This window comes from Schistocerca cancellata, chromosome 6 (genome assembly GCF_023864275.1).
Source record: "Schistocerca cancellata isolate TAMUIC-IGC-003103 chromosome 6, iqSchCanc2.1, whole genome shotgun sequence".
NCBI lineage: Eukaryota > Metazoa > Arthropoda > Insecta > Orthoptera > Acrididae > Schistocerca > Schistocerca cancellata.
The window spans coordinates 675,659,096-675,674,741 of NC_064631.1; the positions used below are offsets into that span (position 1 = coordinate 675,659,096).

At 37.0% G+C, this 15,646-nt stretch overlaps 1 protein-coding gene across 1 annotated transcript in view; it reads right to left on the minus strand.

Annotated features, from left to right (window-relative positions):
* LOC126190701 (F-box only protein 33) overlaps nt 1-15,646 on the minus strand; it is a 124,461-nt gene that overhangs the window by 37,860 nt on the left and 70,955 nt on the right. The gene's annotated exons all lie outside the window — the stretch shown is intronic.

The following is a 15,646-nucleotide window of genomic DNA, read 5'->3' on the forward strand; positions in this document are numbered from 1 at the left end:
CCAGCAGAGAGTACGGGTGTAGGGCAGTAAATCTTTGACGAGGGCTGTTTGGTTAAATCTGGGAGTGGGGCTGAAGGTGAGGCCTTTGGATAGGACAGAGGTTTCGGATTGGGAGAGAGGTTTGGAGGAAAGGTTAACTACTGAATTGGGGTGTTGTGGTTCCAGATTGTGTTGGTTGGAATTTTGAGGTTTTGGAGGGAGTGGAGCTGGAAGTGGGAGATTGAGTAGATGGGAGAGACTGGGTTTGTGTGCAATGAGAGGAGGTTGAGGTTTGCTGGAAAGGTTGTGAAGAGTGAGTGAGTTGCCTTTCCGGAGGTGGGAAACCAGGAGATTGGATAGTTTTTTAAGGTGGAGGGTGGCATGCTGTTCTAATTTGCGGTTGGCCTGTAGGAGGATGCTCTGAACAGCCGGTGTGGATGTGGGAGAGGAAAGATTGAGGACTTTTATTAAGGATAGGAGTTGACAGGTGTGTTGATTGGCTGAGTGGATGTGTAGGTGAAGGATTAGGTGGGTGAGGGCAATGGATTGTTCACTGTTACCCCCGGAAACCATCCTTGTAACCATTGATGCCACTTCCTTATACACAAATATTCTGCATGTCCAGGGCCTCGCTGCGATGGAGCACTTCCTTTCACACCGATCACCTGCCACTCTACCTAAAACCTCTTTCCTCATTACCTTAGCCAGCTTCATCCTGACCCACAACTTCTTCACTTTCGAAGGCCAGACATACCAACAATTAAAGGGAACAGCCATGGGTACCAGGATGGCCCCCTCGTACGCCAACCTATTCATGGGTCGCTTAGAGGAAGCCTTCTTGGTTACCCAGGCCTGCCAACCCAAAGTTTGGTATAGATTTATTGATGACATTTTCATTATCTGGACTCACAGTGAAGAAGAACTCCAGAATTTCCTCTCCAACCTCAACTCCTTTGGTTCCATCAGATTCACCTGGTCCTACTCTAAATCCCATGCCACTTTCCTTGACGTTGACCTCCACCTGTCCAATGGCCAGCTTCACACGTCCGTCCACATCAAACCCACAAACAAGCAACAGTACCTCCATTATGACAGCTGCCACCCATTCCACATCAAACGGTCCCTTCCCTACAGCCTAGGTCTTCGTGGCAAACGTATCTGTTCCAGTCCGGAATCCTTGAACCATTACACCAACAACCTGAAAACAGCTTTCGCATCCCGTAACTACCCTTCCGACCTGGTACAGAAGCAAATAACCAGAGCCACTTCCTCATCTCCTCAAACCCGGAACCTTCCACAGAAGAACCCCAAAAGTGCCCCACTTGTGACAGGATACTTTCCGGGACTGGATCGGATTCTGAATGTGGCTCTCCAGCAGGGATACGACTTCCTCAAATCCTGCCCTGAAATGAGATCCATCCTTCATGAAATCCTCCCCACTCCACCTAGAGTGTCTTTCCGCCGTCCACCTAACCTTCGTAACCTCTTAGTTCATCCCTATGAAATCCCCAAACCACCTTCCCCACCCTCTGGCTCCTACCCTTGTAACCGCCCCCGGTGTAAAACCTGTCCCATGCACCCTCCCACCACCACCTACTCCAGTCCTGTAACCCGGAAGGTGTACACGATCAAAGGTAGAGCCACGTGTGAAAGCACCCACGTGATTTACCAACTGACCTGCCTACACTGTGAAGCCTTCTATGTGGGAATGACCAGCAACAAACTGTCCATTCGCATGAGTGGACACAGGCAGACAGTGTTTGTTGGTAATGAGGATCACCCTGTGGCTAAACATGCCTTGGGGCACGGCCAGCACATCTTGGCACAGTGTTACACCGTCCGGGTTATCTGGATACTTCCCACTAACACCAACCTGTCAGAACTCCGGAGATGGGAACTTGCCCTTCAGCATATCCTCTCTTCTCGCTATCCACCAGGCCTCAATCTCCGCTAATTTCTAATTTCAATTTGCCGCCGCTCATACCTCACCTGTCTTCCAACAACATCTTTGCCTCTGTACTTCCGCCTCGACTGACATCTCTGCCCAAACTCTTTGCCTTTACAAATGTCTGCTTGTGTCTGCATATATGCGGATGGATATGTGTGTGTGTGCGCGCGCGAGTGTATAGGTGTCCTTTTTTCCCCCTAAGGTAAGTCTTTCCGCTCCCAGGATTGGAATGACTCCTTACCCTCTCCCTTAAAACCCAAATCCTTTCGTCTTTCCCTCTCCTTCCCTCTTTCCTGACGAGGCAACCGTTGGTTGCGAAAGCTAGAATTTCGTGTGTATGTTTGTGTGTCTATCGAACTGCCAGCGCTTTTGTTTGGTAAGTCTCATCATCTTTCTTTTTAGATATATTTTTACCCCGTGGAATGTTTCCCTCTATTTTTTAATATATATATATATATATATATATATATATATATATATATATATATATATTATTCTGCCTTGAACAGACCTGGATGAACATCCTTACATAGGCTACGTTGCTTAATATAGCTGTAGATAGACAAATTTACCACGCAACATTACCACGAGTTAATTAGGTGCTTATTGTGGAAAGGACAGTCGTCAGAGACTGCAAAATTTCCTAGACTTCAAGGCTGCATGACCAATCTTCCTGTGAATTTTACAAGTGGGGTATATTGAAGGATCACATGTACTCATAACTGTCTTACACTGAAGAGCTACAACAAAATTTTGAAAATGCTATACTCTAATTGGTATAGTCAACTGCAGATTACCGAGATCTCTCTAGCCTAGTAGTCCTGGATGGAAAAGTGCATCTAGTAATAATGGATATCAGAAGGTTGTAGATAATGCACCGATATTGAATGATGTATTCTCTGGGGAGAAAAAAAGATTTAAGATCAAGTCATCCCACTCTTATAATGCCATAATTCCTGTCTAAAATTCAATGTCATCGATGAATTGGAACACGGTTGGGAAAAAAACTGTCCACCATAATGACAAACTACCCTGCATCCAAGAAAACCCCTCTGGATTTTACCAGACACAAGCAATTTGGACTGATCTGAATTGCATCCAAATGAAATATGGAAGCTGCTCAGACACACTCCAGAAATAGGGTAAATCTTCATCATTATCTTGCGACTGTGGTGCTAAACACAGACAGTTACTCATGTTGTATCAACATATCACACACATGCCTACAACGACCTTTAAAATATTTCCTGTCAGTGATGAGTGGAGTGATAAACAATATAAAAATCCCTGATATTTGCCTACAGCTATTGTTATTAGTATTACATTATGCTGGAGATGTATTTGCTATACAATAAATTATTATTATTATTATTATTATGACTATTATTAAAAATCACTCAGCTTGCTGTTTTTTTCACTACAATAAACAAATTACTACTGCTGTGTCTGCAAAATATAATGCTCATTTTCTTGCCTAACACATTTCATATTTAAAGTTCGCCTCCAAGTTCAAGAATAATGACAATGACCTTAATAACATAATAAATATGAAAATGTTCTTCCTACTGAAAGTTTACTGAAATAATATTAACTAATTATGAAGGTAAGTTATCTCTGTATTTAGGAAAGAAATTAAAGACTGTTACGAATATTATATTCTAAAATTTTATCAGGAAGTAAAGCATTAGAAAATCTAAACTTCATTTCTGATTACAGTTGGCAAACTTTATCAGTCGAATCAGGCTATGCTGCAAAAATTTTCAGAAATGTCTAGTATGTATGGCTGAATGTCTTCTGTGTAAGAAACGTATATTACCAAAATAAGGAAAAGGCAACCATATACCTGCTGAGGATTGGTATGTGGTGCACAGAAACATGTAACAGAAAACATTTAACACTAGCTTTGAGCTCCTGCTCTTTTTCTAGTAGGATTACACATACCAAAATTCTTGGATAAAAATACATAAAAACGAAGAAAGGCAACCAATTACCTATAGAGGATTGGTGCTTGGAACATAGAAACATGACAGAAAATAGTTAACACTAGCTTCTGAGTGCTTGCTCCTTTTCTATACCAGCTGTTATGTAAACACTGTTCGGCCTTCTACATCAGCATGTCTACCAGCAAATTATCAATTAGAATGAATGGGCATAGGCAGGGGGTGTATACTGGCAACTCGCAATATCCCGTTGCAGAGCACGCTCTACAATTTAACATTCGTGATTCGTCCCCCAGACAGTTCTGAGAACTACGCAGGTGGGAACTAGCACTACAGCGCGGTTCTTGCCACCCACCTGGCTTTAATTTACATTAATTTCTTCCGCCTCCACATTTCTTGGATTGGATTGGATTGTTTGGGGGAAGAGACCGGACAGCGAAGTCATCGGTCTTGTCGGATGAGGGAAGGACGGGAAGGAAGTCTGCCGTGCCCTTTCGGAGAAACCATCCCGGCATTTGCCTGGAGCGTTTTAGAGAAATCACAGAAAATCTAAATCAGGATGGCCGGATGCGGGATTGAACCGTCGTCCTCCCGAATGCGAGTCCAGTGCGCTAACCACTGCACCTACATTTCTTCACTGTAACTACTCTTTGCTTCCCTCCATTTTAGTTTTCTACATTTTTCTTTGTCTTTCCCATCTATTATTCTCTGCCCCCCCCGCCCCCCCCCCCCTTTTTTTGGGTACAATGCACTTAGCTTTTCACTCTTATTAGCTCAGGTCAGGCATGATTAAGCAGTAATCTCTGTCTGTGCATATTACCCCGTCTTCCACCTTTAAGCCCTCAGGTTTGCAAATCTCGTTTGATGCAGTCCCAAACAACCAGTCTTTCCTTCTCATCCAGTACGATAAGTCTCCCCAGACCAATGGTTCTGGGTGACTTTCCCGAAACCTAACCCTCTCCAATCCTTTTCCTTCACCACTCTTCCTTCCCCTTCAACCCTTCTACCTGAAGGAGCCATTGGCTCCAAAAGGTTGCCAGTTACAACCATGTCTTATGTGTGTGTTCTGCCACTGCTTGTTGGTAATCTATACGATTAAATATTCCACCCTTTTCATAATATTATTAAAAATAGTGTTTTATTACAAAAACATTGAACAACAGCTGACATTTAAATAAAGACGATAACAAATTACATGACTTCATCAGGACACAAGTTGAAAAGAAAGAACTAGCATGTCTCATGAAGTGGGGATTGTCCATTGGGTAACAAACAACCATGTCTGTTTAATAGTTTTCCTAATACTTACAATTCATTTACCACTAGTAGTGTAAAGAATCCAAAAAAATCAGCTAAATGTATGAAATTAAACAGATTGTGACAAAACTGCCTATGCGCCATAGGCATATTTTGTAACAAATCTCATTTTCTCTGAGAAAATGAGTCCACATGACAACTAAGGCCCTTATACATACATGCTATGTATGGCTTGAGAGGCTAGTCTGCAGCCAAATCATTCTTGACATTCATTTTTACTTGACATCTACAGTCCACTTTCCATATCTCTATTAAAAATAACAAAGAAAAAATTCTTAACAAAATAATTTACTCCTTTTTTATGAATTTTGCAATAGGAAGGAAGGTTTGTGTCAGTGCCCTACTGGCGAACAGCCCATCAGTGGTTGCACATACGCTTTGTAGGGCAAGGATGGGGTGTGAAAGTGGTTGTGGCTTTTAAAAGGAACCATAACCACATTCAGTTTCACCGATTTAGAGAAACCAGAAAAAAACAAATGTGGAGAGCTGAGAGGGATTTGGAACACATTCCTCTTGAATTCAATTCTTTGGTGGCAACTTGACCGATATATTCATATGACAACTGCATCCGAAATGACTTTTGCATATGCTTCAGTATTAGCCCTTTATTTTATTTGTGCCTCTAGCACCCATTTTGTGTCACATTTTAATATAAATACATACTACGGAATGCACAGTTATGTATAGTTTGCAACCAACAGGACTTGTGTGAAACTGGTGTGCTCCAATGAGGTTGCCTATGTTGTTCTTTCCAGTATTTCTGTGAGTACCATCTAACACATTAAGAATTATATTACAATTTGATCAAAGTGAAAATCGACAGAATTTATTTAACCAAACTGTAGATACAATTTTTATTAATATAAACTCATTTCAAGATATGCATTCTGCAAAAAGTATTACAATGTAGCAATGACTATGAATGCCAGAAAAAATGTATTTCATAATACTACTATACGAAAAATAAATGCACAGATAATAATGGATCCAACAATGTCTCAAATTTTGTAGTGTAATAATGCATAAAGCATCAAAGTCAATAATGTTAACAAAACAGTACAATAATGAAATCTATTTACTTACATCTATCTCTTCCTAATCCTTTGGTGTTGCTCTTTACTAGTTCTTCATTTTCAATTTAAAGAAATAAAACTAAGCACACATTAGGAATTATAAAACATAATCTATTAGTAAAAACATGTTAGGTAGTCTTGTGCTGAAAAATATCTTTCTTTCCTCCTCTAAAGTGGATACATTTTGCTTTAAGCTCTGAGGAAAATAGCTATGGCTACCATATTACAATGCTTATTAATGTGAAAAAAATCTCCTGTGAATATGGTAATGAGTAAATTATTTTGCTTTTAGCCTACTATGCCAAAAACACAATTTTCCATTAACCCAATATTTTGCACTCAAATGAAAGGCTGTGGTTATAAAAGTGAGCTCCCAAAATTCACAAAAATTGTTGAAGTCTACAAAAATGTTCAATGTATTCTTATTCTATGAACGATAGAACGATAAATTTCTGTCAAACATTTCCAATCTGATTACATGAAACATCCACACAAAAGTATCAGTCTATTACAACAAATTGTTCACACAAATGAATATAATTTTCTGCCTTATAAAAATCACTGTTCCAAAATCAGTAACTCAAAGAGTAATACTAGATTCATTCACAAAAAACAACTACCCAGTTTACAGATGCAATATTCCAACATACATGTTGGTTTTGAAAGAAAAGGAATGAAGGAAACATTGAAAATGTTAAAACCTCAATTTAAAAACATCACAGTGTTAATTCTGTTTCAGACTTTATTAGGGTCTTACACTCCCACTGTGAAGATTCACATTAATATGCAAACTTAAGCCAACAAACTAAATGTTTAAATTTTCACACTGTTTAATGCCTCACTCTTTACTCTCAATTCTATCTTTGTGATAAATAATGTACAACATTTTTACAATTATAAACAATTTCCACAAAGAAGTCTACATGCACCACTGGAAATCTAACCAGTGCTAAAAGACTGTTTACAATATGAGCTTCAGAGAGAGATTCTTTAGCACCTACAATGCTTAATTTTTATTGGGAAAAATGCGATAAGGATCAAAGCTATACATTTAGAAAATTAAATAAATCTTTCCGTAACAAGGTAATGATCATTTAGAAGTGAACAGTGCAAAAAATATTTTTAGTTTTACATAAGAATTTGTAAAATCGTTTAAGGGAAATAATTTGCACAAGGATCAATATAGTAAATTTTCCACTATTAAACTGTAATAGTTTGTCACAAACAATAAGGTTTACACAAGGATATATGATAAAAAGGTACAGAGTAATGAAAAACAAATTTAGTCATACTATTGCATACTTGTATAATTTCAAATGTTGTTAACTGAAAATGAGATTGGCCTAGTTCGTTTATAATGGAAGAAACCAAGACTGAAGGTTTTCGATGAACAAATATACAGTGGTTATTCTATTGCACAAAAATGCACTTACTTCCTTTCCCAATTCAAAACACACCTTAAGAATCACACTATTTGAAACCATCCATGTGTGATGCTGTTTTCAAATCAGATTTGTCAAATTTACATTATTATGCCCCCCCCCCCCCCCCCCCCTCCCTACCCCCATCAGTTCACCTTACACTCTACACCTCCTTTCCACGCCAATCAGAATTTTAACTTCTTTCTATAATAATTTATTATTTCATTTATCACCTCACTGGTACTCTGCGTAATTTTAGAATGCAGTAAATAAATTGCAACCACTCTCCATACTTCCATTTAAACTCTCCTGTCTTCCTTTGTGTTTTATCCATTCACATATATATCTGAAATTGCATTCAGCTGGATTAATCTTCGATTTATTTCTAACATTTAATTTAATGACTGAAAAACTCAACATAATGAAGTAAAACATGCACCACCAGACAGAGACAGAGAAAAGGGGGAGGAGAGGGAGTGGTGTCCACGCCATTTCTACACAATTTTTCTAGGAAATATTTCTGTGACACCTTTCAATTTAAAGCGTAAAATATACTTTGTAATAAAATAAATTCTTTGTAGAGTTCTATATCTTATGAGGCAATTTGCAAATGCTACAAAACCAATGCATGACAGTTTTAAATATTACCAATTATCATTTTATCCATGGACAGAAGAGTAAAAATATGAATTAAGTCTCCACAGAAGAACACCCAAAGGCACATATACTAGGGCTCTCTTGAGGGATACCAAAATACAAATACTTAAGATGACATTCAGGAAATCTAAAGAAACTACATATGTTTGCTTTTACAATACGCCACAGGAAATCTCTAGTGACTAATACAATCGGATTTTTATGATATGATTTCTCCCACTTTTGTGATGAAGTTTAATATCTATTTCCCAGAGTGCCCTTTTTCTTTTTTTTGCAATAGACATTGCAATTGTGTCTATGAAGCAAGAATGGGACAGCAAGTGAAGTGCAATGGTGAGGCTAAATGTTGTACTGAATCACATTTGCATCCAGCAAGCAATGTCAACTATTTAGTTCCATTCTGGAATATTTTTTATGGTAATGGCTAATCTTTTAATGCAGATTAACAGTTACTCTCTCTCTCTAACAAGAGTTTCACCAATGCAACACCTCAGTTATAATCTAGCAATATTTCAGGGTGTCCTTCAGCTTAAGTGAAAAGGTCAGAGGCAGAACAGACACAGGCCTGTTTCTCACAATGATTTAGTGGGAAAAGAAGCAGGCAAGGAAAATAATTTCAAAAATAACTTCAAATTTCTTCTACCACTGTCAACTCTGAATCCCTTCACAGACATTCCAGAGTTCCCACCAACAAAGAAATGGAAACAGCATCCTCTGACAATCTAAGGAAGTAACAAGAACATTCTTCTCATATGGCACACCCGCAACCTGTTAATATGATTGAACTATGGACTGCAAAACACAGTGAACATTCACCATTTGCACAATGCAGATAGTATCCCTGAACATGCACAATACAAATTATATATATTTTACAGGAAGGTAACTTTTTGATGTATGATTAACTTGCATTTACACAAATAAATGCCACAAAGTTGTGTACAAACTATTCACTTGACATAATCTTCCATAAAAGTGGTGTCACATGAATTTCAAATTGCCCACAACAATAATGCTATGAGAAACACCTGTACATCAACAGTATGTCCCCCTTGTCAGTTTTACTCTCCTGATTCCTCTGGCAATATGCTGAAATCCCTGCAACATGATGGGAAGATACTGGAATGTCAGTGAACTAAACCTACAGCCGAGCTTTCATGTAGTATATGGAACCTGTCTTAAAATAATAAAAAATAATAATAATTGCTCACAAAGAGTGAAAAAGGGGGGGGGGAGCTCTAAGAAAGAAGAACACAGCTATATAGGCTTTATTTGCAAATCTAAAAATATAAGAAAAATAAACAGTAAATAGCTGAACAGTTCTAAGAAAGAGAGCATAGCAACTCACCTCCCCAACCCTTATCAAATCGCCCTGTTTGCTACTTAATTAGGCACACAAGTTACATTTGTGGCACAGAATACATTACCTGTGTGCAGGATGTGCTGCAGCAACACAAAGTAAAATGCCAATGGAATGATGTATTAGTAACCATGAAAGAACATAATATATTTAACCTCGGGACTTTGCAAAGCAAGAAATGTATTATAGGCTAAAAGTGACATTCCTATTTTGTGTAGTCAGTGAAGGGTCCTCTTAAAAATATATTTGAACTAGAAAGCACAGTGCAATAGAATAGATCAATGAATACAGATTCTTAAAACACTTTACACATGTGTCGTTGTATATTTATTACCCTGTGACACTTCAGCTCTCATTTTATGTGCTTTAAAATTAAATTGTTAAAGACATACCTATATAGCCCCTTATCAACATGAACACTGTTGTACTCACTGCTCGCAACTTTAGATGTGCCCTCATTAAATGTCTACATAACACAAAAACTGTCTCAAATAATATTTTTTGAGAGATGTTTACTTCAAAATGAGTTCTTGTAATGGTAATGAACATAATGATATCTAATATAATAACAATCCATATACAACCATTAGGTAACCTATCAATTACTTATATAGAAAAAATATTTTGTTAATGGAACTGCATTTTATGAGATTAAAGAACTAATGAAATATGAGACAAAAGTGGAGTAGGAATGTTGAAAACTACATTTGCCAAAATTATCAGTACTGCTGGAGTTACAATAATATTCTAAGTCAGGCCATAACAGAGGTAAGTACTCACAATGAACTATCCAGAGTAAGCATATTATCACCAAAAGATTATGGGCAATAATTGCCAGCATCAAACACTTGGCTCCCTGAGACAACATTGAAATCAAATGCTCAGTATTTCTGATAATAGTAATACCAAATATGTTCGCTATACTAATCTTAATGCAAATCATTTACTCTTTTGCCAAGAACAATAACAGGGCCCATAACTAGGCACTTCAATAGCAGTCGGCAAAACAACTCGCCATCACTTCGCATTAGAGCAAACATGCAAACTGTTGGAATGTTTATTAAATTCTTGCAGTTGTATACACACTTATCTGCCCCGAGCCCCTCAGTTTCTGTAAACTGAATATCACAATGTATCTTCACTTTGTCTAACTTTTAAAATGGCATTGTTTCTTTTTTAAAGAGGGGGGAGGGAGGGGGGGAGAAAAAAAGAAAGAGAAAGAGAGGGAGGGAGAGACAGGGGGGGGGGGAGGGAGGGAGGGGGGGGGAGAGAGAGAGAGAGAGAGAGAGAGAGAGAGAGAGAATTTATTTTTGTAAATTTTAAGTGAAAATTATTTAACTAAACACTTTCACACTATTAGGTAATCAAAGACATTTTACAAGCACAGCATTTGAGTTTTAATGTCTCGTGTATTCAGCAACAATTGATGTGTGTGTGGTTAACACACTTTAAACAAATTATGCTGAAATTGAGAATTGACGAAGAGCAAGGACATGTGAAGGAACAAACTTCAATAAAGGCAGACTGGACCATTAAGAATACAAAGAACATGAGATTTTTGATCTGTAATTGTCACTTATAATTCTTTGAAGTCTTATGGAGGCGGCACTTGGCTATTGTGTATGCTGGCTGGTTCAGGAAGTATAGCAACTTCATTGAGCACACTACCCACTATAGCATTGATTATCTTCTTGTCATTCTTATGCAACTTTATTTTTCTTGATACTTCATCAGTCAATTTTTAATCTTTCAACAGAGTGGCATATCTAAGCAGAACTATTGCTGTAATTAAGTGGAGCTATTGTTATCCTGCTTTATTTCAGAAGCTACACATTAAAAATTATGTTTCAGTTGTTCCAGTCTAAAACTTTTACAACATTTTAAGCTGGAAACACCTGACTGTGTACTATACAACAGTACTGCTACACCAACTATACACAAGGTTGACAAATATATAGGACAAGAGAAATTCACAGATCTAAAAATACAACAGACATGCATTTTACATACAACAGCAACAACCTCATATGGATAGAAGAGTTGAAACGTTAATATGAATTGTACCCCACAGTTCAAGGACTGTGCTAAATCATAAACCTCTGGACTGAATTAAGATCATGCAGTTACACAACCTATACAATCTGATTACTGTTCAGTTTCTTTCAATCAACAGTCGGTCGGTCAGTCAGTCAGTCCGTCATTCTGGCTCTTTGCATGTTTTAATGTACAAAATTCGCTGAAAGTTCGTCCGAGTTCATATTTCCAATATAACCAAAATTTTTCTACTATAAACAAATGCTGCCTTTTCAAATCCAAAACATTTCACTGGATCAGTTCACAACTTTGATACTTAAGTGTCATGATTCGTTATGATGATATTTCACTGCACATTTAATCTAATCTAGGTTCTCATCACCTAAAAATGTTACACTGATCAAAGGATATTAAAATCTTCCAGATACATAGAATGACAACACACATGAAAAGCACCATTGTCAGAATGTCTTATTACAAGACAAGAGCCATCCACAAAAATCCAATCAATCACTCAAATACAAGAATGTCTCTACAAGAAATCTGCACTGCTCCCAAAACAAACACACACACACACACACACACACACACACACACACACACACACACACACACACAGAGAGAGAGAGAGAGAGAGAGAGAGAGAGAGAGAAGAGAAGAAGAAGAAGAAGAAGAAGAAGAAGAATACAACTATCTAAGCTTCAGCTTTCACTCTTTTCTTTTCAAGAAACAAGTGCTGCAAGGAGAAACAGCGTGAAGTACAAATATGTTATTTATAGAATATATATGTACTGTCTGAGTAACAAATACAGAAACCTACATACATTAGTGTGGAGAAAACCAAATGAAAATGGCTTGGATGCAAAAAATGCTATTAATAGAAGAACTGTGAGACAAGAAGGCATTTCTCCTACCTCACAAAATACAAGGTGCCATAATGGGATCAAATAGTTTTATTGGCAGGATAATCTCTACTGATCTGATATGTACAAGTAAATAAAGGACCCCATAACAGGATATATTCCTTGCCCCCTCTGCATAAAGTGTTCTAGTAATTTTTACAAAAGTCAACACATAAACCTGTTAGTTATCACACTGCCATCATACTTTTATTACGGTATTTCAAATTTACATTGTCCATTTTGATGGCAATTATTTAGCATCTCATATTTTTTTAAAATGTTCTAGTAATTAATCACAGTTATTATTTTCTACACCTCTCCAGTTCTGAAACCAATCTTAAAAATTCACAAGGACAACTATGAAAAATCAGTGCTCTATTACTGCAGTAATCTACATGTAAAAGCACATGTGCACACGCGAGTGCGCCCACCCGCACACACACACACACACACACACACACACACACACACACACACACACACACACTTTTTATTAATTGTAACTGTTATTAACAAAAAACTATTTTTTGTAGGTACTGTCTGGTCCTTAGTGGATAGCTTATTAATGGCGAATATCTTGTTTCGTTGGCTACGGGAAGACATGATACATGTTTTTATTAATCAATTATTTTTCCCAGTACAATCAACTATAAATTTTAAGCTGTCCAAAGAGAAAATTTCTAGCCAACCATTTCCTGTTAAGTTGTATGTTTATATGGATGAGTTAATACATCTTTCATACAGTTTCTATATGTATAAAAGGTAACAATAGGTCTTTTACCTCGTACAGGCCCGACACTGACTAGCGAAATACAGTACAAAAGATAAAAGTTCGCAACATCCTTTTAATGAAAACAATTTTGTATTTTTCTGTGCATCCCATCATCAACTACTGATACCGATGTAAACAGCAATCACATTTATATACACCACAGCTACATTTAAAATCATAATTACACAGATTTCACATGTGCATTTGTAAAGATGTCAGGTACTTCTCAACTCACCATTCCAAAGAGCAAACAAGTCAAATCTTCTATAGTCTAATTAAAAAAGGAAAAAAAGACTTCTTGGAATGATGATTTACAAAAGTTAGTAACAAAAATAAGGCCCTCTATATTCTTATATCCACAAATGTTTGAGGGATACATGCTATCAAGGCATAATACTGCTGTATATTTCTTTACTAGTGAGCTTCCTAATACTGATGACAAAGTCTTTAAAGATCGAAAGTGATGCCTCACTGCTCACATTCATAAACGGAACGCTCACAGTATGTACTGATGTAAATTTAAATCACATACAAATATCATTAAGGCATCTTCTTAGAAAGGATTAATAAAAAACCAATAGATGTACACACACTGAACCTTGTAGTTATAAAAATGTAGTGATTCAGAACAATTCCAGTAACAAAACGGTGTTCTCTTTTATTCTAGTTTTAAGTCCCGCTGTCTAATAACTACAATGTACCTGATGTGCACCCTTCAGTTCAGCTGAATTCTATTAGCTTTTTATTCTCCATGTTGCACAACCATCTATGCTCACCACGGTTGTTTAAATACATCTCCATACGACATAAAAATTCTGCAGTGTGCTTGTACTTTAGGATCTTTGATCTTTAATATATTTTCTGCTTAAAATTTACTTTTCAGTGCATTATGTAAAATATGGCAGTATGGTAAATAAAAATAAATTCTCTTCTAAATGACTCTTTTTTAGAATATGGAAACATTAAATGGCTACAAGGTTGAGACTGATACATAAGAATGTCATTGAACTCAACTGCTGGCTGCCCCTGAGCATTTAATGTCATGTGAACCACAGTTTCAGTCTGTTGTGCCATTGTGGAATTTAGAGTTGCAGTGTAGATAGTATTACAAATATTTTATTGTTTTATGGCACTTTTCAAATAGGTAATTTTTCAAGTGTTTGAAGGTGTGTGCATATGTGGAGGGGGGGGGGGGAGGAGGAGAAAGCAAAGGGGGCGAGGGGGGAGTGTAGGAGATCAGCAAAAATCAAATTCAATTCAATACTTTGGAACAAGTGGAAACACTGCAACATTAAATTTATACTTTTATAAATGAATATCTTATCTTCAGCAATAGGCAGACAATAGCTGAGCTCTGATGTTCTATAAACCAGTATTGATTCTTAGCCCTATAAATGAAATGTAACGGAGGGTGATAATATGAACTAAATTAAGCTATTAACTTATATGAACAACACTAGTAAATTCATTTTCAGTACTTTTTCTCAAAGTAAATCAGTAACATTTTATAGGAATGGGTAAAGGTGTAGGCAATTTCTAGTTGCTGTTTTCTAATTCCCATCAAACCATGGTTCTTAATATAATAAATCAGTCTTTCTTGGAAAGAACACATTACTTGTGTATAACCTCAGCAGTCTACTTTTTTTAGTACAGTTTGCAACAATATTTATTGAATCTAATTGTGAATGTATGTATGTATGTATGTATGTATGTATGTATGTAGATACCAAACTTCCACACAGTAATGTAAATTAGTCATATTTTCTGCATTATGTAGTGTGCCTCCAGCATTTCCTGACTAGATGTAATGATCAGGTGTCTCCTGAGATTCTATAATGGGCAGCCAGCAGGAAGAGAGCACTTGCATCATACAATTTCTATTTAAAACCTATTTCTTATAATCTCCAAACTTTAATGTTTCCACATCTCTGTATTCCAATACACTTATTACTACACAATATTAAAAGCACTTTTATACTCAACACACATACAACTACTTTAAAAGCTGCATCCGAGGCATGTGGAACTTCACAACTGTTGTTTACAAACAGTATCTCATAAACAAACTGCATCAATTAAAAATATATAACTGTAAAGGACATCAAAATAGGAAACGATAACGATCAAACACACTACAGATACGTTTATTCATAGTATGCACCTTACAGCTCTGGACGTGACTTAATGTTATTAGGAAGGGGACATCTTGCAACCCCATTAGTTTGCTGTTGAGCTCTAATTCC